The following is a 25,146-nucleotide window of genomic DNA, read 5'->3' on the forward strand; positions in this document are numbered from 1 at the left end:
GGTGACTGAACAGGTAGACGAGGGTAGAGCAGTTGATGTGGTGTATATGGATTTCAATAAAGCATTTGATAAGGTTCCCCACGGTCGGCTATTGCAGAAAATACGGAGGCTGGGGATTGAGGGTGATTTAGAGATGTGGATCAGAAATTGGCTAGTTGAAAGAAGACAGAGAGTGGTAGTTGATGGGAAATGTTCAGAATGGAGTTCAGTTACGAGTGGCGTACCACAAGGATCTGTTCTGGGGCCATTGCTGTTTGTCATTTTTATAAATGACCTAGAGGAGGGCGCAGAAGGATGGGTGAGTAAATTTGCAGACGACACTAAAGTCGGTGGAGTTGTAGACAGTGCGGAAGGATGTTGCAGGTTACAGAGGGACATAGATAAGCTGCAGAGCTGGGCTGAGAGGTGGCAAATGGAATTTAATGTGGAGAAGTGTGAGGTGATTCACTTTGGAAAGAATAACAGGAATGCGGAATATTTGGCTAATGGTAAAGTTCTTGGTAGTGTGGATGAGCAGAGGGATCTCGGTGTCCATGTACATAGATCCCTGAAAGTTGCCACCCAGGTTGATAGGGTTGTGAAGAAGGCCTATGGTGTGTTGGCCTTTATTGGTAGAGGGATTGAGTTCCGGAGCCATGAGGTCATGTTGCAGCTGTACAAAACTCTAGTACGGCCGCATTTGGAGTATTGCGTACAGTTCTGGTCGCCTCATTATAGGAAGGACGTGGAAGCTTTGGAACGGGTGCAGAGGAGATTTACCAGGATGTTGCCTGGTATGGAGGGAATATCTTATGAGGAAAGGCTGATGGACTTGAGGTTGTTTTTGTTAGAGAGAAGAAGGTTAAGAGGTGACTTAATAGAGGCATACAAAATGATCAGAGGGTTAGATAGGGTGGACAGCGAGAGCCTTCTCCCGCGGATGGAGGTGGCTAGCACGAGGGGACATAGCCTTAAATTGAGGGGTAATAGATATAGGTCAGAGGTGGGTTTTTTACGCAAAGAGTGGTGAGGCCGTGGAATGCCCTACCTGCAACAGTAGTGAACCCGCCAACATTGAGGGCATTAAAAAATTTATTGGATAAGCATATGGATGATAAGGGCATAGTGTAGGTTAGATGGCCTTTAGTTTTTTTTTCCATGTCGGTGCAACATCGAGGGCCGAAGGGCCTGTACTGCGCTGCATCGTTCTATGTTCTAATGTTATTTGAAGCACTCAAATTTCATCAAGTGCCCGTACGTAATGGCCACTGTAACAAATTGAGCCACATATTGAGCATGGCCTCAAGTAAGATCAAGTTCACACTTGTAATTATCTGTGATGTTCCTTCATTGCCACCACCGTGTTCCGAAATTCAGCTTCTCAGCAAATTCTAACCAGTCCTCCACAGACAAGTATTATTTTTGAAGTGCAGTGACTCTTGTTTTAAAGACAAACATGGCAACCTTTTTTCCTACATCAAAACCCCAAAAGAGTGGGCGGAGGGATGGAAATGTATAAAACTAAGTTGTTGATAAATAAAATAATCAGAGTCGTCTTCATCTGACACGAGCAAGGAAATTGCAGCTGGTGGAAGTGGACAGATATTGAAAAGTTCTGAAAAGATGATCTTAATGCAGCAACACCTCCAACATGGAACTGACGAAGGCGTAGTGTAAGTACAAAATAGAAACGAGGTAGTTTAGGTCACCACAAAGATGAATTTAGAAAAAACGCAATAGCAGCTTGATTAGGAGACCTGGTACAAGATTTTGTTTTGAAAAAGTTCTAGCAGATAATTGGTGTGTGGATTTTCAAGGCCCAAGTGGGGCGGAATTCTCCGCTCCCGCGATGAATCGGGAAGGCCGTCATGAACTCGGCCGAGTTTCACGACGCACCGAGAATGACGCGATGGCGGCGCCTAAGTGACGTCAGCCGTGAATGAGCAGGTTGGCCGGCTCCAACCCGCGCATGCGCGGCTGATGGCTCCAACTCGCGCATGCGCGGTTGCCGTCTTCCCCTCTGCTGCCCCGCAAGACGTGGCGGCTTGATCTTGCGGGGCGGCGGAGGGGAAAGAGTGAAGAGTGGCACCGATCGCGGGCCAGTCCCCTCCTGAGCACGAGTAGTACTCACTCCCCTCTCCGCCCCCCACAAGCCACAAACGAGCATCTGGCACCCATGTTCACAACGGCAGCGACCAGCTGTGGTTGCCGCCGTCGTGAACCGGTCGGGAACGGCATGCTGCTCGTCCCATCCGGAGAATCGGCGAGTGGCGATTCGGCGAGCGGGGGGGGGGGGGGGGGGGGGGAGAATCGCGGGGGGGGGGAGGGGTCAAGGCGGCGTGTTGTGAGTCGCCCGGCCCTCCCGCGATTCTACCACCCGGCGTGGGGAGCGGAGAATCGCGCCCCAAGTTTTTAGAAAGTGAGTAATTGATGCAGATTGATTTTTTTTTTTTTCCGCACAATTCTCAAGTACTAGCTTGATTGCACGAGTTTACAAAGATTATGTTGGGAGTAAAATAAACTAAAATAATCAGGTTGTTGATGGAAGTTAATACAAAAAAAAGGTTTGAAGTTTTCTCTAATATATATAAACTCTTTAAAAGAGGTTTACACACTTGTGATTTGCTATATGCTATAATATATGTTTCACAGTACTTGCAGTTACATTCAGTAAGGGTTATTTATAATTATACAGTTAGGGTGAGGAGTGTTAATCTTGTCACTTGTCAACGGTAAATTGAAAAATACAGAACTGCAGGCAAAGGGATAATGACAATTAGAATTCATTATACAGTCTACTGTCAATTCAAAGTCACTTAATTTGAATTACTGGATAATTCAAATTGTGTTTAAAAAAGCTTTCAGTGTTATTTTATTTCAGTTGCTTAATTCAAATTGCAAACAATTCTATTTCGTAACACAAAAATATGCATACTAACAGTAGACTGCAGGGAATTGGATCAGAAGATTTTCTGGGCTGTGAGAAAATACGTAGGTGTAGTAAAGATCTGAAAATTGGCACAATTCATTTGTATTGTGATGGAAAACCAGCTAGAATGCATTGGTACAAAGAAGGAATAGTTTTTCTTTGTCATTTTATGATCAAATTAATATAGCAAAGAGATGGTGACCAGAAGTATGTACTGTAATTCTGTACCTCTTATAGTTGAAATGCATGATTGTAAAAGATGAATATTTAAATTGATCCCACTGACTGTCACTTACCAGCATTTACAATGTGGTTTGAGCTACTGAAGCAGGACTCTACTTTGGATTTTAATAAAGAATGTGAATGGTACAATTCCCCATTACATAATGTCACAATCCAAAGAGTCAGGATTCCAACCGTTTTCAGTGTTCAAGAAGAACAGGGTGACATATTTTGTTCATAATAATAACCTTTCTTGACATTTCACAGCACATGCTTGTATTTTCTGACATTGGCATTGTATTTGTTATTCATTGGCTGGAAATAATAATTTATCCAAAATCAGAAAACTCGAATGCAGCGTTCACACTTCATTTTCAAACTTAATATATTTTTAGACTTCGAAATCTTAGCAATCAAATGTGTAAAACATTCAAAATACATTTCTCTGCTCGTGTATTTTACTGCAAGCTTTCGCCTGTTTAAAATAAAAGGCTGACGTATCTGCTAAAATATTAGACAAAGAATATCATGTGAGCAGGTTAAGCATTTGTCAACTGAAATTGCTAATAGTAGTTTTGAGGTTATACCCATTTAACTCTGGTTTAAGACAACTCGGCCACTATCTTCCAGGTCATAGAACATAGAACAGTACAGCACAGAACAGGCCCTTCGGCCCTCGATGTTGTGCCGAGCAATGATCACCCTACTCAAACCCACGTATCTACCCTATACCCGTAACCCAACAACCCCCCCTTAACCTTACTTTTTAGGACACTACGGGCAATTTAGCATGGCCAATCCACCTAACCCGCACATCTTTGGACTGTGGGAGGAAACCGGAGCACCCGGAGGAAACCCACGCACACACACTAGTGGAAGATTTTCTATTGTATTTAAGGAAGAAACCTACTTGACGTTCCATGTCAGATTAACCAACAACATAACACAAGAAAGCAAGAATATCCAGTCAGAATTAAGCTGCAGTACTTGACAATTATTGTCTTAACTGCAGGCAGTGAGATATGTGGCCTGTACAAATTTCTAACCACTTCCCCCGCTCCACCCATCCACAACTCCAACCCCTGTCGGCTCTTGTAGTAAATAGATGAAAATGATGTGTCCTACAGACATGCAGCAGAAACCTAAACTTCTCTCTTTTAACTTTAAGTACCTTTGAAACAATTTACAAAATTAGGAAGTGTTTTGCATTTTTTTCAGTCTCCACATATTCCTCAATTCATACCAGATCTAAGATTTTAATGCATGTTATTGATGCCATCGGCATTGTTAGAATTTGGATGCTAGAGGTATTATTGCCATGGCTATTAGTCCAATGTGTGCAGAAGCTTCTGTAATGCTTATTAAGAATATTGGAAGACAGTCTTTAGAATGAAATTTTCTTTCGCATAGCCAACTAACAGTCCAACTTAATGGATGCAATTCTCTTCTTGGCAGATTCATCAATAGAAAAATAAAATGTATGCACAGAGAAAATGCAAAAAGCAATATTTGAGCTAGATATTTTTAATATTGTGTGGTGTGTAAGAGTCCAGCAATTGTCCAGGTTTTCTTTTCTTAATCAGTGCAGTATATGAGAGCTCAGCAAAGTGACAGGATTAAAATATTTTTGCCTGGACCCAATTTATGATGTTTAGCAAATCTTTCAGATTTTATTTTTGCAGAGCTTGCCACCATTTACAATTGTTTTAATTAGAATAAAAGAAGTTGCATAAGTTTGAACCAATTTGAGACAATAAGCCAAACAATTGTAATTCAAAACAAAGAAGTCAATAATGCAAATTATTATAGTGGTGTTAAAGATTTACATTATTTTGTAAAGGTTTACAAAGTCCAATCAAACGTGTATAAAATTCCTCCCATACATTGTGATATCTGGGACCAGAATCACATTGCTGCCTACAAAGTACAAACGACTAGGAGTTTCACTCCTCCTATTTTTGATATGTTACGGCAGAGTTTAATCCTGGCAATGGAGGTCATGTGGCCCATGTTTCCTACTTTGGGGATGGCAAGGCCCTTGGAGTTGGATTGACAGCTGTCAGAAAATCAGCACCCCCCCCCCCCCCCCCAAAAAAATCAGGACTCCCCCTCCCCCTCCCCCCCCAAACACAAACACACATACACACCTACACCTAGATTTAGGCAGAAGTGTGATGGTCGTGGGGTGTTCCGCCTGGCACCTCTTGCCCGATTCTGCCTAAAAACCAGTCTTGGGGGAGAGTATTAAATTCCACCCTAAAGAGTCAGATTGACAATCTTGCAATAGAATTGTGCTGCTACTTTTGGATCATTGGTAAGTGGAATTCTCTCCATTATATATAGCGGTTGCATTTAGCAAGCTAAACGTTTAGCATTTAGAAAGTTTACACATTCAATCCACCTTGCTGAAGCTATCTAAGATTAATCCTATGCAGATGAATAATGAATTACCTTCAGCTTTTGAAGCACACTATCTTTGCAGGTTACATATTCCTAGAGTGTCAGGGACCTATCTCCCCTTGTGAAATGCTTGGAAATCAAATTGATTTCCATCAGTGGCCTATTGCTCTCAGGGTGACTGTGGCCTTGAACATTTATGCATTGTAGTCATTCCAGGTACTGGGGAGATCTTATGGCATATTTCAAGCTACTGCTCACCATCTTGTATAGATTATCATGGATCCAATGTTCAGGTGAGAAAATCACCTCTTTCACCACCAAAGACATTAGATAGGGTGAGAGAGCCAGAAGCTTTGCATGTATTGCTGGATTCCCCAAAGTTGAAGGTGATAGATTGAATGAATGTGGCTATTAAAGCTTCATGCCAGTCAGATGGCATTTATCAATTGTAAAAGTTTTCATTCCATCAGTGTCTAACTTGTGTAAGACTGTTGGCAAAACATCATGCAGGTATGTGCTCATATACTGGGAGTAGTCACTACTCATACACACAGGCACTTCCAGGTGCTACAGAGGTTCTATCCACCAGAGCCATTGGAGCATTGGAGACCAGAGTTCCCACTGAAGAGAGGGCTTGGGACAAGTAAGAAATCCATGGAGAAAGGCTGAGCTGTGTTGCAGCAAGAGCATCTTCCAGGGCCATCATTGGCCTTCTAAAAATGAAATTCAGATGATTGGACATGTGGTTCTCTGTAATATTCTCTGGTTTGGGCCTCCCTCATTGTTGTGGTCCGCTGTCTGATCCCCAATCTAGCACTCCAGAGATGGGAGGCCCTGGAAGAGGATGAACTACTAGAGCAGCACGCATTCTCTGACGAGGACTCTCCGGAGGATTCTGAGGATGAACAGGAGATGTCAGGCCAGCCGGCAAGGGAATGCGAGTAACCCCAGGCATTGGATACCAGCGAGACATGGAACCCTTTTATAATGCAACATTTTACCTCGGAATGTGGAATTTGTCAAAGCAAAACATAGTTGTTTTGCATACCTCAGTTCTGTTGCTCTGAGGCATCAATACCAGGTCTGGGTATGATGTGGGCGAAGCGCACAGTGAGGTGATTCAAAGGCAGTGGACATGGACATTAACTCCTTTGATAGCAGTCAATTCAAGTTGCTGTACATGGATGGGATGGTGCGCTTTCTGAGGTTTGCTCCTCCTCTGAGATTAACACTGGTCCCTCTAGACTAGTGACTGCAATTGCCAAGCTTGGACCTGTGTGGGGAACATACAAGAATTACCAATGGCTCCATCATCATTTGCAGACACAGATGGGGTGGGGGGTTGGGAAAGAAACAAGAACAGCAAGTACATGTTTAAGCAAAAACATTTAATAAAGATTCTCATTGTTTACCGTTTCTTTGAATTTGAGATATGTCAATCAGCCTTGTGACGAGTGATAAGTGTGTTTTATTATTTCCCTTGCAGGTACAACTGCATGGTGTCTCTCCTCACTGCTAGCTGTGCAGGAGACAGGTTGCTTACCCTGATGCCCATTGCCTGGGATGACACCCGAAACCTTGAGAGCCCTGGTCTGGTGAGGCTCTCCTCCACAATGGCAGTACTCTCATCTATCACCGTAACATTCTGAGGCATTGGTACCATTGGCAGAAGAGCAATGGAGAAGCTATCCCCATCGTGCCAACAGCAGCTACTTATCTGCAGTCCTGAGGTCCATTTGCACTTCCCTGTTTTCCTTGAGGAGCTAGAACTTGGCAGTGATTCCAGCTGCCTTGTTCCTCCTCTTCCCTCAGCTCTGGCGACTTCAGCTCGGAGACAAATTGATGTATTTGAAAATATACCCAATAAATGGTAGCATAGTGGTTAGCACTGTTGCTTCACAGTGCCAGGGTCGCAGGTTCGATTCTCAACTTGGGTCACTGTCTGTCCGGATTTGCATGTTCTCCCTGTGTCTGCTTGGGTTTCCTCAGGGTGCTCCGGTTTCCTCCCACAAGTCCCGAAAGACATGCTGTTAGGTAATTCGGGCATTCTGAATTCTCCCTCCGTGTACCCAAACAGGCGCTGGTCTGTGGTGACTCGGGGGTTTTCACAGTAATTTCATTGTGTTGTTAATGCAAGCCTACTTGTGACAATAATAAAGATTATTATTATTATGAGCTGCTGGGTCTGGCTTTCGAAGAGAGTCGTCATCCTGTTGATGGAGGAAGCCACGTGTTTTGATCTGAGAGTAATTGCAACACTCATGGCCTGGAAGCCCTGTCAGACCTCAACATACCTCATGCTGCACATCCAGCATCTGCCACCCACTGTATGACTCAAGAGGCTCGTCATCAGCCTGAAGCTCAGCATCTAGTTCACCTCCAAGATTCCTTGATTGTCAGAGTCCTGGACTGTCTCAGCTGTGTTTCCCATTTGGCCGACACATACAAACCCACTGTGGTGCAAGTACTTGAGCTGGTGCTAGTTGCTGTACATGGATGGGATGGTGCGCTCTCTTGAGGCACTCTCTTGAGGTTTGCACCTCCTCTGAGATTAACAGTGGTCCCTCTGGGCCAATGACTGCAACTGCCGAGCTTGGACCTGTTGTGGGAACAAACCAGGATTATCAATGGCTCCGTCATTTGTACTAACTTCAGAAATCCATGCTTCCTTTACGTGCACACTCACCATGGAAAATTCTAACCCAAGTCTCCGCCCCCTTGCCCCTTGCATAATGAAAACACAGATTCCTCTGTCAGTGCTGTAATCTGCCGAAGTCAATCCCATCTATGCTTCCCCGGACCGAACTACAGCCTCCCAGTGGTTCTGTACCGTTGGTTACTGGCCATCTTGGATTGGATTAGATTTGTTTATTGTCACGTGTATCAAGGTACGGTGAAAAGTCTTTTTCTGCGAGCAGATCAACAGATCATTAAGTACACGAAAAGGAAATAAAATAAAATGCATAATAGGGCAACACAAGGTACACAATGTAACTACATAACAGCGGCATTGGGCGAAGCATATAGTGATGCAGTGTTAATGACGTCAGTCTATAAGAGGGTCGTTTGGAGTCTGATAACAGCGGGGACAAAGCTGTTTTTGAGTCTGTTCGGGCGCGTTCTCAGATCTCCTGCCCAATGGGAGAAGTTGGAAGAATGAGTAAGCTGAGTGGGAGCGGTCTTTGATTATGCTGTCCGCTTTCCCCAGGCAGCGAGAGATGCAGATGGAGTCAATGAAGGGGAGGCAGGTCTGGGTTAAGAATGTCAAGTTTGGGTGGGGAGGGTCCAAGTGGTGGGCAGGGAGGGTCCAAGTGATGAAAATGAATATTCTGCCGAAGTTCTTGTTTATCTTTCAGGCTTTCCCGATCTTTATACCAAAGGCCTTTTTTCGGAAAGTGGACACAATCATCTCTGCCTTTGTATGGGCGGGGAAGGTGCCGAGGGTGGGGAGGACCCGGCTACAGAGGCAGAGGCAGCAGGGGGGGTTGGCGCTGCCAAACTTGCTTCATTATTATTGGGCAGCGAGTATGGACAAGATGCGGCGGTGGTGGGAAGGAGAAGGAGTAGAGTGGGTTAGGATGGAGGAGGAATATTGAAAGGGGTCCAGTTTGAGGGCTATGGTGACGGCAGCATTGCCAATGGTTCCGAGTAGGTATTCAGGGAGCCCAGTGGTGCAGTCCACGGTGAAGATATGGAACCAGCTGAGGAGGCGTTTTAGGGTGGAAGGGATGTCGGTGCTAACGCCGCTGTGCGAGAATCATGGGTTTGAGCCGGGGGATGGATAGTATATGCAGGAGGTGGAGGGAAGTGGGGCTGGTCAAGGTGAGGGATTTGTATTTGGAGGAAGGGTTCGCCAGACTGGAGGAGCTAAGTGAGAGGGTAGAGCTGCCGAGGGGTAGTGAGTTCAGGTATCTACAGGTTAGGGACTTTCCACAAAGGTCTAGAACGGGTTCCCTAGATTGCCGGGATACACCCTGCAGGAGCGATTGCTGCTTCCGGATGTGGAAGGAGAGGGAAGAATTGGGGATGTATTTCAGTGGCTGGAGGAGCAGGGAGGCGAGTGGGTGGTGAAGATCAAGAAGAAATGGGAAGCGGAGTTGGGAATGGAGATCAATTGGGGAGTATGGAGTGAGGCACTGCGAAGGGTAAACGGGAACTCCTCTTGTGCAAGGATGAGCCTTGCACAAGTTTAAGGTGGTGAGCCGGGCGTATGACTCGGGCGAGAATGAATGGGTTCTTTTAGGGAGTAGCAGATGAGTGTGAGAGGTATGGGCGGGGGCCAGCGAATCATGCGCACATGTTTTGCAGTTGTGAAAAATTGGGAAGAGTCTGGGCGGGAGTGTTTGTGGTCTCATCCAGGATAGTGGAGGAGGGAGTGGACCCGGACCCTTTGGTGACGATATTCAGATAAGCTGGAGCTCATGGAGAGGAGGAAGGCCGATGTCTTGGCCTTTGCCTCTCTGATTGCACGGCGACAAATTTTGCTGGAGTAGTGGTCGGCATCGCCACCGGGGGTAGCAGCATGGTTGGGTGACCTGTATGACTTCCTGCGGTTAGAGAAGATAAAGTATGAGTGAAGGGGATCAGCAAGGGAGTTTGAGAAAAGGTGGGGGATGTTTGTGACAGTGTTTGAGGAGCTATTCGTCGGTGGGGAGGGGGAGTGAAAAAGGAGAAAAATCTGTACAGACTGTATAGTTGATTGTTGGGAAGAATTTTTCCCAGGGTGTTTACTTGCTGTAACCTACTTTGATACAGGTTTGAATAAAATGCATTTAAAAAGACAAAACAAAATAATGTCTGGTTTGGGATCTTGATCCTTGATCTCTCGGGCATTATGGACCCTCTTCCCCAACAAAAATAAGGGAAGATTGTCAGAAATCTTCTTTGGTAAGATCATGCTGTTATGCGTGTCCCCAAGATGTACGTTGTCAGAGTGCACCGCATCACCCACAGTGCCCCCCCTCAGTTTTCCTGCATGTCTGCTTCATTCCACCTTCTGAACATAGCCAAGATCCTGCACTCTACACTAGTCACACCCTCCCCACCATCCCGTACATGTCAGCAGATGATAATATTAGACACTGTCCCTCGCCAAACAGAAGGTCAGTCTTCCGGCACTGCAACCATTACTCCATCATGGCTAACTTCCTCTGCCACCTCAGTTGAGCTTGTTTCATCTGGTGGGGTGGTCTCCTTCTGCCATTCTGCAGCACGAGAACCTCCCACTGCTCACTCATGGCCTAGAGGAGGACTCATCGTCAAACCTTGGGGCTGTCTGGGCTTTTAGGTCTACCATTTCGACTGGCTGCAGCAAGAGGGATAATGGGACAGACTTGCACAAATGTTGTTTCCTCCCTGGCAAGGGGGCTTGAATGAAACTACTGGCACAATAATATCAGAATGGAACAAACTGCTCTGCTCTGCTGCTACACCACTACTTCAGCGTCTGCTTTTGATTTAGCCCTTTTCCAAGGCCTAGCTTATCCAGTCCCACCGAAGTCAGGCTTTTGTGTGCTTCGTCCACCCTCCTGCTGGGGAACCTGTCACAAAGGGTCGACTTTAGGTTTTTGCATGGCTCGTCCGCCTGTTATAACGCCCATGGGGACAACCTGATTAATCTCCCCATGCGCCTCGTGGAGTACGAGCACTCTGCTGAACGGACTCATTAATTCATTGCAGTAAAAGCTGACCCAGGTAGAAGTCGAGCTGCAGAGTAGTCCCGACTGGAACTGTTACTTAAAAGTACTTTCCTTTGGGAAATAAACTATTTTTTGACTCTCCTTTCCATACTCTTCCATGACTACTAAACGCCCTAATGCTGGGGAACCTGCCACAAAGGGTCCACTTGGCGTGACCAGAAGGAAGATCCTGTTGGAAGGAGGGGCCAGAAAGTTTAGCCCATGAGCAAACATTGGACCCTTCAGGCTGCCAATAATTGATGACAATGGCCCTTTAAATTGGTAGCTGGGACTGTCTTCTGGTTCACAGCCAGACCCTCCTCTCACAGACATCCTACTCTAGGTCCACGATATACTGAGAAACCCACTTGTACAAAGTTGATTGGCTGGAATTCCCTTGGGTCAGTTGCTATTTGGCTGACAAATGCTTGATTCGGTGCAATGTAGCAATGGCAGGCAGGAGAAGGCAGCACACTTCACCTTCTACCTTCCTTACCCCACTGGTAAGTGTTGAATTCAGCCCATAGTGTAAACCAGAAATTGTGTCCAGGGGCTGGATTTTGATATCCCAAATCTGCTCCAGACAGAAGTAGGATGGAAAAAAATGTCCGCCAATCGGCGTGGGCTGAAGTCCCATCTCTGTTTCCATCGGTGGCTATTTTCCAGGGAACCGGAAAGGGGCAGGCAGCTCAGCCACCTTTATTGAAAGGTGCAAGGTTGGTGTGGGAATTTTGCAGGTGTGGGTGGGCTTTGGAAACCCTGTGTGCCCCCTCCGAGTAAGAAGAGGTTGGAATAACCATGGAGCTGGCACAGAAGGCTAACCTAGGAAACATCGTGAAAGGTAAGTTAGTGGAATTTTAGTGTCTCATGGTTAACGTAAGGGCAAGTTAACATTGAGGAAGATCAGTAAGAGGCAGGGATTGAGCAGGCATTGATTTTGATGAGCTTTCTCTGAGGGCCCTGGAGGCTCATATGCAATTTTAGGTGCAGCAACTGAGGCTTCGACCTTTTGCCAGCACTTAGATCATTCAAACTCTTGTAAACAAATGGTGGATAAAGCAGATTTCAGCGGGCACACTCCAGGGCTGTCCCGTTTCTGTTTCAGTGTGGATCTGTTGATTGAGATGGCAATCCTGACTGGCACAAAGTGGGACCTACCATTGAGAAAATTAGGAGGTGGGTTTGGAAGGATGGGATTAGTCATGCCTCCTGATTCCAACCTCCAACATGAAAATCCAACCCGAGACGGTTTTAAGTTATTTGCAATTACTCATTGGCTGTTTTCATTTCCCTCTTTTTATGTCATTATGGCCGGAATTCTCTGTCTGGGGGACGATGTTCTCCCGTTGGAGCTGAATTGCACCTGATTTGTGCTCCCGCCAAGAGCGCAGATTAGGATCCTAATCCTTGCTGTGTAAATTTTTGTATGGCGAGAGAATCCTACTATTTGGCTGAGATCCAGTGGCTGGGTAACCCCCCCCCCCCAAACCAGAGATCCCCTAACTAAAGAGAGCTCCCCCGAGAAGAGAGGCCCTTGACTGCAGGCTATAGCACCGTCCCGACCGAGGCTGTGAAAAAAATCACTGCATTAACACTCATCTGTGCAATACACCTGCTGGCTCAGAGACCTGTCAATTCCTGGAAAAAGGAAACCAGTCAGCTGGGTTTAAACTGCATCAGATCTTTGATCTGCAAGCTATTAGTTCATTTCTCTGATATTGATATCTCTGATATCCTAGGCTGTGATCGACAGTTTCCACATACACCCAACTGTCTGCATTGTTTCATTCATCTCCTTTCATGCTTGAGTGACTTTGACATATCTGGAATTCCACTAGCTGCAGCGCCCAGCACCGATCCCGTTTTGTGTCAAACGCTGGATTCTCCGCTGCTCATCATCGGTAGCGGTGGAGAATCCAGCCCAATCTCTTCCTCTTTTCTGAAAGACTCCCTGCACAACACATTGTCCATCACTGGCTGAAAGGGCAGGCTGAAAATCTGTAATAAAAATAGAAATAGCTGGGAACACTCAGCAGTTTTGGCAGCATCTATGGGGAGATCGGCAGAGTTGACAGGCAGAATTTTCCCATATCATTTCAGGCGGGAAAAGCAGACTGTCATCTGCGCGCGGCATTGGCAGGTTTTCCTGCTGCATTTTAAAATTTGCATGGCAGGCGGACCTTGATTCACTTCGGGCAGCACAATTGCTTCACAGCTCCAGGGTCCCAGGTTCGATTCCCGGCTTGCGTCACTGTCTATGCGGAGTCTGCACCTTCTCCCCGTGTCTTCGTGGGTTTCCTCCGTGTGCTCCGGTTTCCTCCCGCAGTCCAAAGATGTGCAGGTTAGGTGGATTGGCCATGCTAAATTGTCCTTCGTGTCCAAAATTACCCTTAGTGTTGCGTGGGGTTACTGGGTTATGGAGATAGGGTGAAGGTGTGGACTTGGGTAGGGTACTCTTTCCAAGAGCCGGTGCAGACCCGATGGGCCGAAAGGCCTCCTTCTGCACTGAAATCTATGCACCACCATCAGCTAAGAACCTCGATCAGTGGGCTGCTCCATTTAAAGGCCACCGATGTGTTCCCAGCACTTATTCCAAGTCCAACCTACAGAATGGCTGATAAGAAGTCTGTTCCGAGGTTCTCAGAGGGCTCTCTCATCAGAATGTTGAATGCCACAGAGGAGAGGTGACACACCTTGTACTCCCCACTGGGGGGAGGGGGGAGGCGGATGGGCACCACCTACCTTCCATCTTAGTGGATTCTTCAGGCCTTGTCTACTGGACACCCACCTTGCCCAGGCTTCCTATCCCAGTGTCAGAAACCTTGCCAGAAGGCAGATGCCCATCAACTGAAGATTTCCGCCTCAGCATGGGTGAACTTTAAAAGCGACCTCCTTCCTCTATTGTCTCTGAGCACCCCCCATTCCCTGAAATAGGCCATTCCCCCTCTGAGCCTCGATGCTTCCCCTCTTTCTCCCCCACCCGCTCACCCCAACACCCCCACTGCCCTCGAGCAACTGCAGCCTTCTGAAGATGCAGTGGTGGCCATCTTCCCCCGTGGCAAATGGTGGTGTGAATTGTCAGCCAACATTTGATTTAAATATGATTCATCAGAACGGAAATTTGTTTCTGATGGATTGCAGCATAATCTGAGGTAATACTGGTGGTTTTGTCTTCACACGACAGTTTAAGCTCTGGAATGGTGACAAGATTGTTATTCTTGAGAGACTAAAAAATGGGACAAAGGACAGAAGAAAGTGAGACTGTTCTGAAAAGTAATAATGATTCAGATACATGTCGGTAACAGTGTATTGCCAAATGCGCATGCAAAATAGCCATTGAGGCTGATGGTATCAGAGAGATCACATATAAGTTTTGATTTTTATAATGTGTACCTATGTCAGGAACAGTGAGACAATTTTACATACAGTAGGAGCAGTTAGAAAATAAATAGAAAACATTTTCACCTCTGACTGATAGCTAACAGCCCTAGCAGTAATGCTTCAGCAGCTCACAATCTCATTCACATTCATAGTTTCTGATTTTGAAAAATGGCAGAATATTGGAACCAAAGTATTCGGTTTGAATTGCATACAAGGACACTTGAGACAGAACAAAAAAGACTATTGATGGCTTGGCTGTTAACTTCCTAGAGCCCTCTGAATTTTGCAGTTGCTGGCAAGTGGTGCATTATCAATGGGTAATGCTCATGAAGCATGCACACATTGGTTGGAAATAGAAGGTTGAGCCATTAAAACAATCTTTCGGAAGTCCCTTCAGCTTTTAACATGAGTTAGTGTGTGACTCAACTATACATGCATGTAATAAATAGTTATAAAAATGCGTAGCAGATATCCTAATCCTCTTCAGTTTACATATGTTTTGCAATGCTTCTTGTATTAACTGCAGTGATTGATAATTAGAGGAGGAACTGCACTGCCCTCTATTCTGTTTGTGCTTCTAATCTTCTTAATGGTATCTGCCATTATACTGCAAAGCTTCTTTCCTCCTCATTCCTGGTATGTGACAGTATTTGTGACTGCTGATTAAAGTTTATGCTCGCTAAATCAGATTAGCTGCAGCATCAGCTGAAAGTAGAGTGAGCCATCATGTGATCGAACTCCCTTCTGAGGCCAGCTCTGTCGCAGAACAAGGTATTTTGGTTCTTGGGATACTCGTATAAGTATCTCACAGCATGTGTTGGAGACCATGATCTCAAAGGCGATGACTCAATTTGCCCGGCCTTTATACTGATATAATGTGATGGGTTTAAACAGTAACTCTGAAGACAAATAGGGATACTTAACCTTGGGAATTCAAGCTTTGAGTGGTTTTACGTCACAACTTAATTCAAGGCTGCTCTGGAATGACTAGAAGGTTTTTCTCTTGGCATCTTTGATATAAATGAGGATATAAACTGAAGGGAGCAGTGAGTGTTGCAGAGATTTGAAAGCCAAAGTGATTTTTTTTCTGTGAATGCAGTATCAGAATTTATTTATAATTTTCTGAAATTATTTCAAGTTAATTTTTGAATCCAGATTGTTTTGATTAAAGGGCTGCTTTGCAAGGTGAGGGATAATGCAAATGATGTAGGACATGGGTAAAAATAATTTGGTTGAGATTCATGGATTCCGTGATTTAAATGTATATAAGTTAGTACCGTGGATCAGAAGGTTCACCTCACTGTAAAATTATATTTGCTGACTGAAGTCAGAACTATAATTGCTGGGTGTAAACTTTTTATTTATAACAGCAGTGTGTGTTTTCAGAAAATTATTTAAACAATTAGTTAATGAAAAACCCCTTGATGTATGGTGCATTAAAATGGCAATTTGTACATGCTCAATGCTAAATTTTTAGAAGTAAATACATTTCCAAGTTTTGTCTTTTTAAAAATTATTCATTTCAAGTTTTATCTTTTGTTTTGAATTATATAGTGCTGCAAAGGTGTCCTCAGAAGCAGTAGGAGGCACAGGATTTGAATGTTTTTTCCCATTACAGTATAATATTTTCTTCGGATAAGCTGCTGGTAAATGTTCCCGCTGGAAAGATGTTTCTTATTACTGTGGTTTCTTCTGATCATTTGGCCGTCATCATGTATTAATATGTACTATGCTACTACTCGGTATGTTTTAGTGAGATCAGTACATTATATATTCCAACTGTATCAACACATTATTGGAATTTCAGGAGTTGTGTAGCAATTGCAAATTATGAATTACTGTTTGAGAAATTTAAAATAAATTATGGCTCTGATATTTTATGAAACACTGGATGTTTATCCTGTTAGCTCAATTATAGCTTGGATGCTAATGCAAAATAAAATACCAGGAAATAGAATTGCTGGTGAATATATTGAACGTTTATACTATAGTGATCCATGGCAACATTTCAAGGCATGTGTTATTTAAAGTTGTTCAGAGTACATACTTGCAATTTCTGCAGATTAAATAGTACACCTAGCTGACATTGCTCTTGCTTTCTTTGACACTGAAGGGGCTGTTCTATGTGAGCTTAATTGTAACTATCCTTATTAAGATAGGTACATAATCATTGACAGTAGGATTGTAAATGAAAGCTATTTTTTGTGGGTAAATACAGTAGTAAATTGGATGGTCATACATAACACTAAATGTCCTATGTAACTTGGTAAATTGGTGTTTCCTCTAACTTGTCTCATAATAAGCATCCCTGAATAGGAAATATGATTACATGATATAATAGATATGCAGGAAATAAGGTTATGATAGCCTTGGATCTAGTTCATACAATTGTAACTACATGGAAATTAATAGGCTAGAGTGCATGGTGTAGAGAATGAATCTGATAAGCCTTGACTAGAAACTGTTGAATAGAAAATTATTTAATATAGATTTCAAGTAAGTAACCTTAATTGTTTTGTGCTCACTTGAACAAGAATTGATAGTATTGTGATGAATGGACAGCTGGCAACAGAAAATACGAATGCTTAATTGTGCCTGCGACTTTGATTATTTTATACCTCGGTGCTTTGAGTAACACATTTCTAGATATTATGTTTAACTTATAGAAAGTTGTTGTGTTTGAATAATTATTCATCTGCGGACTAATTAACTATGGATAAAAAGTATTTTCGCAGTATTTAATAATGTTTTGGGGGTTCTTCTCTCTGCTTTGAGAGTATTGTATCATAAATTTGAATTAGAACAACAAATTCTGTTTATATAGTGCATTTAAAACAGTAAGATGTCTCGAGTCATTTCAGGAGCATAATCAAAAATTAACGCCCATGTCCTTTTTTTTAAGGTTCAGTATGTTTATTTAGCAGATTCTCCCTTTATTGGTTCTTTGCTCTCAGAATAATTATACACTTATCAGCAATGAATTATAATGACCCAGTTATAAGAGGTCTAAATTCTTCTTAACTTGCTTGTATTATTCTATCATCTGCAAACTTTTAACTAGCACATTGTAGAAGTCAGGTATTTTAAATACACTTAATATAGGTAAGAAGACTGTTTAAGACAGAAATATTAAATCCCAGTTTTAAAATGAAAGAAATATACAACTTCCAAACTCAGACATGTGTTTGGGAAAAACAGAACCACTGATAAAAACATCACATTCTTTCAAGGGCAGCAGCGAAATCCCATGGGTTTTAAGGTGGTATAATTAAAGGCTCCATTGTTCTGATTTCTGGCCACTTGTGATAACAGCCTGAACCACATTCCATAACGTATGCAAGCTGAAACATTTTAGACTGTGTCAAAATACAGTTTCATTTATATTTTCGGAATAATAGCATGATGAGATGACAATGTCTTAATTGTTGCAGATAAGCAACGATTGGAAGTGGCGTTGCATTGGGAGGATGGATGGCTTGTTATCAAATCAAATGTGTTTTGAATATAGCTTAAACCAATTAGGATTATATTGGGGTGTGATCGGATCGCTTAAGACAGATATGAAAGAGTATATCCATGGATGATTTGGCCACCATTTTAGACAAGAAGAAGAAAGACAGAAAGAGACAGAGAGAAAGAGACAGGAAAGAGACAAAGAGAACAAGACAGAAAGAAAGAGAGAGAGAGTAAAGGAAGAGAATTAGAAAAGAGTTCTGTATTCCTATTTCATTTTCATACTTTGACTTCAACCTTTGACTTTTAAAGTTGTGTTCAGGCTATTGTCTCAGAAGATAATTCCTGTGATTCTTTGAAGAAAATCAAATTATCTACAAACTACCTTTTAAATCATTTTCAAGTTGTAACCAATGAACTTCAATAAAACAATTCTTATTTGCACCTGACAAGTTTTTAACTTGAATTTCTACTGAGTTTCAGCAATGTCTCAACAACAACCGGCAACCGTAAATTAAATAAAACTGGATTCAAATCCTAAGATACTACACACATTATGGCTTTTTCTAAATAATTGACCTGCAATGTACTAATGAAAGAAATGTTGATGAGTATTGCCTTTGAGGTAGTTTATTGGTTACTGGTAAATGTGAACATTGTGACTATCCCTTTGTTTACATGAGGGCTCTGGACCAATGCCAGTAAAATAGTATTCCACAAGTTTTTGTTTGCAAAATGGCAGTCAGCTTCTTCCCATCCCTGATTTAAATGTTGGGTTCTACTTTGGCACGTGCTTCAGCCTCTCATTGGCTTACTCCCACCTGCCTTTTGTTACTTTACCTGCTGGGATCACTCGACTTAACTGTCTTCAAGAATCACAGCAACCAATAATATGTGCTTCTCCCTTCAAAGGATACCATTAGCTTTTTCTGTGGTACAGTCCAGAAGTGAAGTAGCATTGGCCTGACTTGGCAATGCAGCCACTGAAAACTAGATGAAATGAAAATGAAAATCGCTTATTGTCATGAGTAGGCTTCAATGAAGTTACTGTGAAAAGCCCCTAGTCGCCACATTCCGGCGCCTGTCCGGGGAGGCTGGTACAGGAATTGAACCGTGCTGCTGGCCTGCTTGGTCTGCTTTAAAAGCCAGCGATTTAGCCGAGTAAGCTAAACCACAATACACCCACGTTTGAATACACCCACGTTTGAATTTCCTCACTTTATTTACTCTTAATTATCCCAAAGTGCATTTATATAGAAAATGTCCCCTCAGTAGTATATAATCTCAATCTTTAACCTCAGTACTTTATCACACCTGTCACCTCAATAGTAATTGACATCATCTGTACTTTGGTCAGTCACATTGTAAAAAGAGTCAGATCTATCCCTCGGGCCAAGTATCGGGGTTTAAAGGGAGGAAAGAAGCAAGAGCCTTAAAGGATTACAATTGGGATGAAACTGAGGATGAATAGCAAATACTTCCTTGAAATATTCATTAGGGAAAACTAAGTTACATGCCATGTGTTAATATAGATAATCCAGGCAGACTTGTAGGCGTGCTTTCAACAAGACAGAGGGCCTAGTTTGGCTTAAAGAGTTTAAAACAAACCCAGGGACAGATGGTATCGATCCCAGGCTGCGAAGGGTGCTATTCACACACACTTTTTAGAATCAGTGAAGCAGTTCCTGTTTTGCCATGATATTGATGATGGTGCATCACAAGGTCAATGGCATATTAAAATGATCTCCAAATATAAATGTAGATTTTTGAAACTTAATTCTTGGGAGTTGAATGTAGCTATATTATGGGCCAGGGTTTAGAGAACACTAAAGTATATCATGGAGTTCACTTGACCCACAACTTTTAATAGATTTTGGTTATGGGGAGTACAAGGCCTTTACAGGTGTGATGCAACAGAGAACTAAAAGTATTTTTAAACAAAAACAATGTTTATTCTATGAATCCAGTTAACATTTTATGAACACACTGTAAACAACTTATCGACTACCAACACTGATAACTCCCACAGATACAATTCTCTATAGATAACCTTTAATAACTTTCCTAACAACATCCATAAGTCAAAAAACCCTTTTTAACAAAGACAGTAGGTTTGCATTCCTTACAGAAACAGGTATTACTTTGAAATCATCAAGTGATCTGGAGACATTCTTCTAGATTGCAAAGAGAGAGATCAATACACATCTGCTTGGTTTGAATGCAGCTCGCCAACTGAAAACAAAACTAAAACAAGAGCCAAAACAACTTTCAGCTCAAAACAGAAGTAAAAAGCCAGAATCACATTCCAGCTCCACCCCCACAATGACATCACTGCAGCCATTTCATAAAACACACTTTTCTTAAAGGGACTCTCACATGACAGTTGGCAAAGCCAGCATTTATTGTCTATCTTTATTTACCCTTGAAACTGAGTGTCCTAATAGGCCACTTCAAAGGGGCAGTTGAGGGTTGACCCCATTTCTGTGGGTTTGATGTTGGGCGGTTTGGGTAAGGAAAGCAAATTTCCTCCCCTGAAGGACATTAGTGAACAAGCTAGGTTTTTATACCAATCATTATTAATAAGAGTAGCAATTTATTTCCAATTTACTAATTGGTTGAGTTTAAATTACCGCAGTTGCTATGGTGAGATTTGAATTCATGACTTTAGAGCATTAGTCCAGGCCTCTTAATTACTGACCCAGTACATTACTACTATGCTATCGCCCCCTACAGAATGGTCAACATCCGATGGTATGAAACTTAACCCTAAGTGTGATCATGATTTTCTGCACTTCCGGTTGCGGTTATGCCTGGGTGGATCGCACATTCGGCAGCTCCCACCGTGAACGGACTTTTGGACCCTTCTAAGGAGCCTCAGCGGCACTTGAACGACGATCCCCGGTGTGGGAAGACGGCAGTGAGGTTCCCCCAGCACTGTATGGAGTGGACTAGGAGCGGTGCGGTCAAAAAAGTGGCATTAGAGAAGAGAGAAGAACGGGTGTCAAAAAGCAAGATGGAGGGGGGCGGAGACCAGGCAGCGTGGCTCAGTGGTCGCGGGAGCAGCAAGAGTTTCTGGGAAGCTGCTTTGCGGAATTGAAGGCGGAGATGTTGGCCCCTATGAAGGCGTCGATCGAAAGGCTGGTAGAGACCCAGAGGATGCAGGGGACAGCGATTAAGGAGGTGCAGCAAAAGGCCTCTGATAACAAGGACGAGATCCTGGGCCTGGCAGTGAAAGTGGAGGCGCACGAGGCGCTACATAAAAAATGGCAGGAGAAATTCGAGGATCTGGAGAACAGGTCGAGGAGGAAGAATTTACAGATTCTAGGTCTCGCTGAAGGTGCGGAGGGGTCGGATGCTAGGGCGTCGGATGCTAGGGCGTATGTGGCTACGATGCTGAGCATGCTGATGGGCGCGGGAGCCTTCCTGAGGCCCTTGGAGCTGGATGGGGTGCACAGAGTCCTGGCGAGGAGACAGAGGGCGAATGAGCCGCCAAGGGCTGTGGTGGTGAGGTTTCACCGACAGGGAGTGTGTCTTGAGATGGGCGAAGAAGGAGCGGAGCAGCAGGTGGGAGAATGCCGAAATCCGCATCTACCAGTACTGGAGTGCAGAGCTGGCCACGAAGAGGGCAGGATTCAATCGGGCCAAGGTGGTTCTCCACGGAAAGGGGGTGAAGTTTGTGCTGTTGCAGCCAGCGTGATTGTGGGTCACATATCAGGACCGACACCACTATTTTGATACGCCGGACAAGGCGTGGACCTTTATCAAAAATGAGAAGCTGGACTCAAATTATTGGTCTGTCGCATGCTTTGGGGGATGTTGGGGAGTGGGAGGGGATGATATTTGTGTTTTTTCTGTATGTGTGCTGGTTTGGGAGGGGTGGTTCCCCGCGTTCGGTGGGGGGGGGTGGGGGGTGGGGGGGGGAGTGGGCCGGAGACTCTGGGGATTGGGGCGTGGTTGCAGGAAAAAGGAGCTGCGCCATAGAGGGCGGGGTTGGCCCAGACAATGAGCATGGGTTTTCTTTTTCCACAGAAAGGGAGGGGGTGGGGCCTGACGCGGAGGGTGGTACTGGATTGGAGTCCACATCGGTTTGTATGGGGAGTGGAGCGGGGGACTTGGATTTGGGGGGGGGTAATCCAACGGGGATCAGTGGCAGAGAAGGGAGCGGCCGGGGTCAGCAGGAGTCAGCTGACTTACGGGAGTGGAATGGGAGGAGAAGGGGGGTTAAGCAATTGCTTGGCCGGGGGAGGGGGGGTTGGGGGGTGGGGGGGGGGGTAGGGAGAACTGAGTTGCTGTTGTACTGACTGAGGGTGAGCTGGAGATAATAGGGTGAGTCGGGGCGGGGAGCCTCCGCCTGGGGGGCTGGAGAGTGCAGGAGACGTGTACACGTGGCTGGCCTTAGATGGCTAGTCGGCATGGGGAGGGGGGCGGCGCAGGTAGTCCCCCGATCCGGCAGATCACGTGGAATGTGAGAGGCCTGAATGGGCCGGTCAAGAGGGCCCGGGTATTTGCGCTCTTACAGGGACTGAAGGCAGACGTAGCCACGTTACAGGAGACGCAAATGAAAGTTGCGGATCAGACCAGGCTGAGGAAGGGATGGGTGGGGCAGGTCTTTCACTCCGGACTGGACGCGAAGAACAGGGGGGTAGCAATCTTGGTGAGCAAGCGGGTGACTTTCGAGGCGGTGGGTAGTGTGGCGGATAAAGGGGTCAGGTATGTGATAGTGAGTGGTAGGCTACAGGGGGCCCGGGTGGTGCTGGTGAATGTATATGCCCCAAATTGGGACGATGCAGTGTTCATGAAGCGGATGTTAAGCCGGATCCCGGATCTGGAGGCTGGGAACCTGACTATGGGGGGGGATTTCAACACGGTACTGGACCCGGCAATGGATCGGTCTAGGTCTAGTTCGGGTAAGAGGCCGGCTGCGGCCAAGGTCCTGAGGGAGTTTATGGATCAGATAGGGGGGGGGGGGGGGGGAGTGAATCCATGGAGTTTGCTAGGCCAAGGGCGAGGGCGTTCTCCTTCTTTTCCCACGAGCACAAGGCCTACTCACGGATAGACTTTTCCGTGGTGAGCAGGGTGCTGATTCCGAGCGTGGAGGGGACGGAGTATTCGGCCATTGCGATTTTGGATCACACCCCACACTGGGTGGACCTGGAGTTAGGGGAAGAGAGGGGCCAGCGCCCGCTGTGGCAAATGGAAGTGGGATTGTTGGCGGATGAGGAGGTCTGTGGGCGGGTCGGGGGTGTGCGTACAAAGGTATATGGAGGCCAATGACAACGGGGATGTCCCAGTGATTGTGGTCTGGGAGGCGCTGAAGGCGGTGGTCAGAGGGGAGCTAATCTCCATCAGGGCTCACAAAGTAAAGAGGGAGAGGACGGAGAGGGAGAGATTGGTAGGGGAGATACTTAGGGTGGATAGGAGATATGCGGAATCACCCGAGATGGGGCTGCTGAAGGAACGCCGGAGCCTCCAAACGGCGTTTGACTTGCTGACTACGGGGAAAGCTGAGGCCCAGTGGAGGAAGGTACAAGGTGCAGCATATGAATATGGGGAGGCGAGTCGGATGCTGGCGCATCAGCTGCAAAGGAAGTAGGCGGCTAGGGAAATTGGGGGAATCAGGGACACGGGAGGGAACACGGTGCGGAGTCCAGCCAAAATAAATGAGGTCTTTAGGGACTTCAATGGGAACTTGTACAAATCAGAGCCCCGGAGTGGGAGATGGGGATGTGGCGATTCCTGGACCAAATGAGGTTTCCGAGGGTGGAGGAGGAGCAGGTAGAGGGTTTGGGGGCCCCGATCGGGATGGAGGAGCTGGTTAAGGGGTCGGGGAGCATGCAGACAGGCAAAGCCCCGGGACCGGATGGGTTCCCGGTTGAGTTATATCGGAAGTTCACGGAACTGTTGGCCCCGTTGCTGTTGAGAACTTTTAATGAGGCGAAAGAAAAAAGAACTCTTGCCCCGACGATGTTGCGGGCTCTGATCTCGCTTATTCTCAAGCGGGACAAAGATCTGCTGCAGTGTGGCTCGTATAGGCCGATTTCACTCCTCAATGTGGATGCCAAGTTGTTGGCGAAGGTCCTGGCCACTAGGATTGATGATTATGTCCCGGAAGTGATACATGAGGATCAGACGGGGTTTGTGAAGGGCAGGCAGCTGAATGCAAATGTGCAGAGGCTCCTGAATGTGATTATCATGCCCTCGGAGTGGGGGGGAGGCAGAAGTGGTGGCGGCATTGGACGTGGAGAAGGCCTTTGACCGGGTGGAGTGGGAGTACCTGTAGGAGGTACTGGGCAGGTTTGGGTTTGGGGAGTGGTTCATAGGGTGGGTTAAATTGTTGTACCAGGCCCCAGTGGCGAGAGTATCGACGAACTGGCTGAGGTCAGAGTACTTTAGACTGTACCGTGGAACGAGGCAGGGGTGCCCCCGTCCTCCCTGGTGTTTGCCTTGGCGATTTGAGCCGCTGGCCATGGCACTGAGGGAGTCCAAAAGCTGGAGGGGTTTGGTCCGGGGGGGGGGAGGAGCACCGTGTCTCACTATACGCGGATGACCTGCTTCTATACATCGTGGATCCGGTGGAGGGGATGGGGTAGGTCATGCAGACCCTTAGGGAGTTTGGAGACTTCACGGGATACAAGCTTAATGTTGGGAAGAGCGAGCTCTTTGTGGTGCATGCGAGGGGCCAGGAAAGGAGGTTGGAGGAGCTGCCGCTCAGGATGGTGGAGAGGAGTTTACGGTATTTGGGTATCCAGGTGGCCAAGAGTTGGGGGGTCTTGCATAAGCTCAATCAGGCACGGTTGGTGGACCAGATGGAGGAGGACTTTAGGAGGTGGAACATGCTACCACTCTCCCTGGCAGGCAGGGTGCAGTCTGTCAAGATGACGGTGTAGGTTCTTGTTCGTGTTTCAGTGCCTGCCCATTCTCATCCCTGAGGCCTTTTTCAAGCGAGTGAGCAAGAGTATTATGGGATTTGTGTGGGCAAATAAGACCCCGAGGGTTAAGAGACTGTTCTTGGAGCGCAGTCGGGGGGGTGTGGGTTGGCGCTGCCGAACCTTTGCAGCTACCACTGGGCAGCAAACGTGTCGATGATTCGGAAATGGATAATGG

General features: G+C 45.5%; 1 protein-coding gene across 5 annotated transcripts in view; it reads left to right on the forward strand.

Annotated features, from left to right (window-relative positions):
* The window catches only part of immp1l (inner mitochondrial membrane peptidase subunit 1), a 202,684-nt gene that overhangs the window by 34,736 nt on the left and 142,802 nt on the right, over positions 1 to 25,146 (forward strand). The window contains exon 1 of one of the 5 annotated variants that reach the window (XM_038807876.1): positions 15,341 to 15,360. The exons of 2 other annotated variants lie outside the window; for them this stretch is intronic. The gene's annotated coding sequence lies outside the window, so the exon portion shown is untranslated. Of the gene's footprint in view, positions 1 to 15,340; positions 15,361 to 15,428; positions 15,584 to 15,657; positions 15,775 to 25,146 lie in introns of those variants that run through there. 2 more of the 5 variants (XM_038807875.1, XM_038807874.1) reach the window with 2 other exon arrangements.

The sequence above is a fragment of the Scyliorhinus canicula genome, chromosome 9 (assembly GCF_902713615.1).
Source record: "Scyliorhinus canicula chromosome 9, sScyCan1.1, whole genome shotgun sequence".
Classification (NCBI taxonomy): Eukaryota; Metazoa; Chordata; class Chondrichthyes; order Carcharhiniformes; family Scyliorhinidae; genus Scyliorhinus; species Scyliorhinus canicula.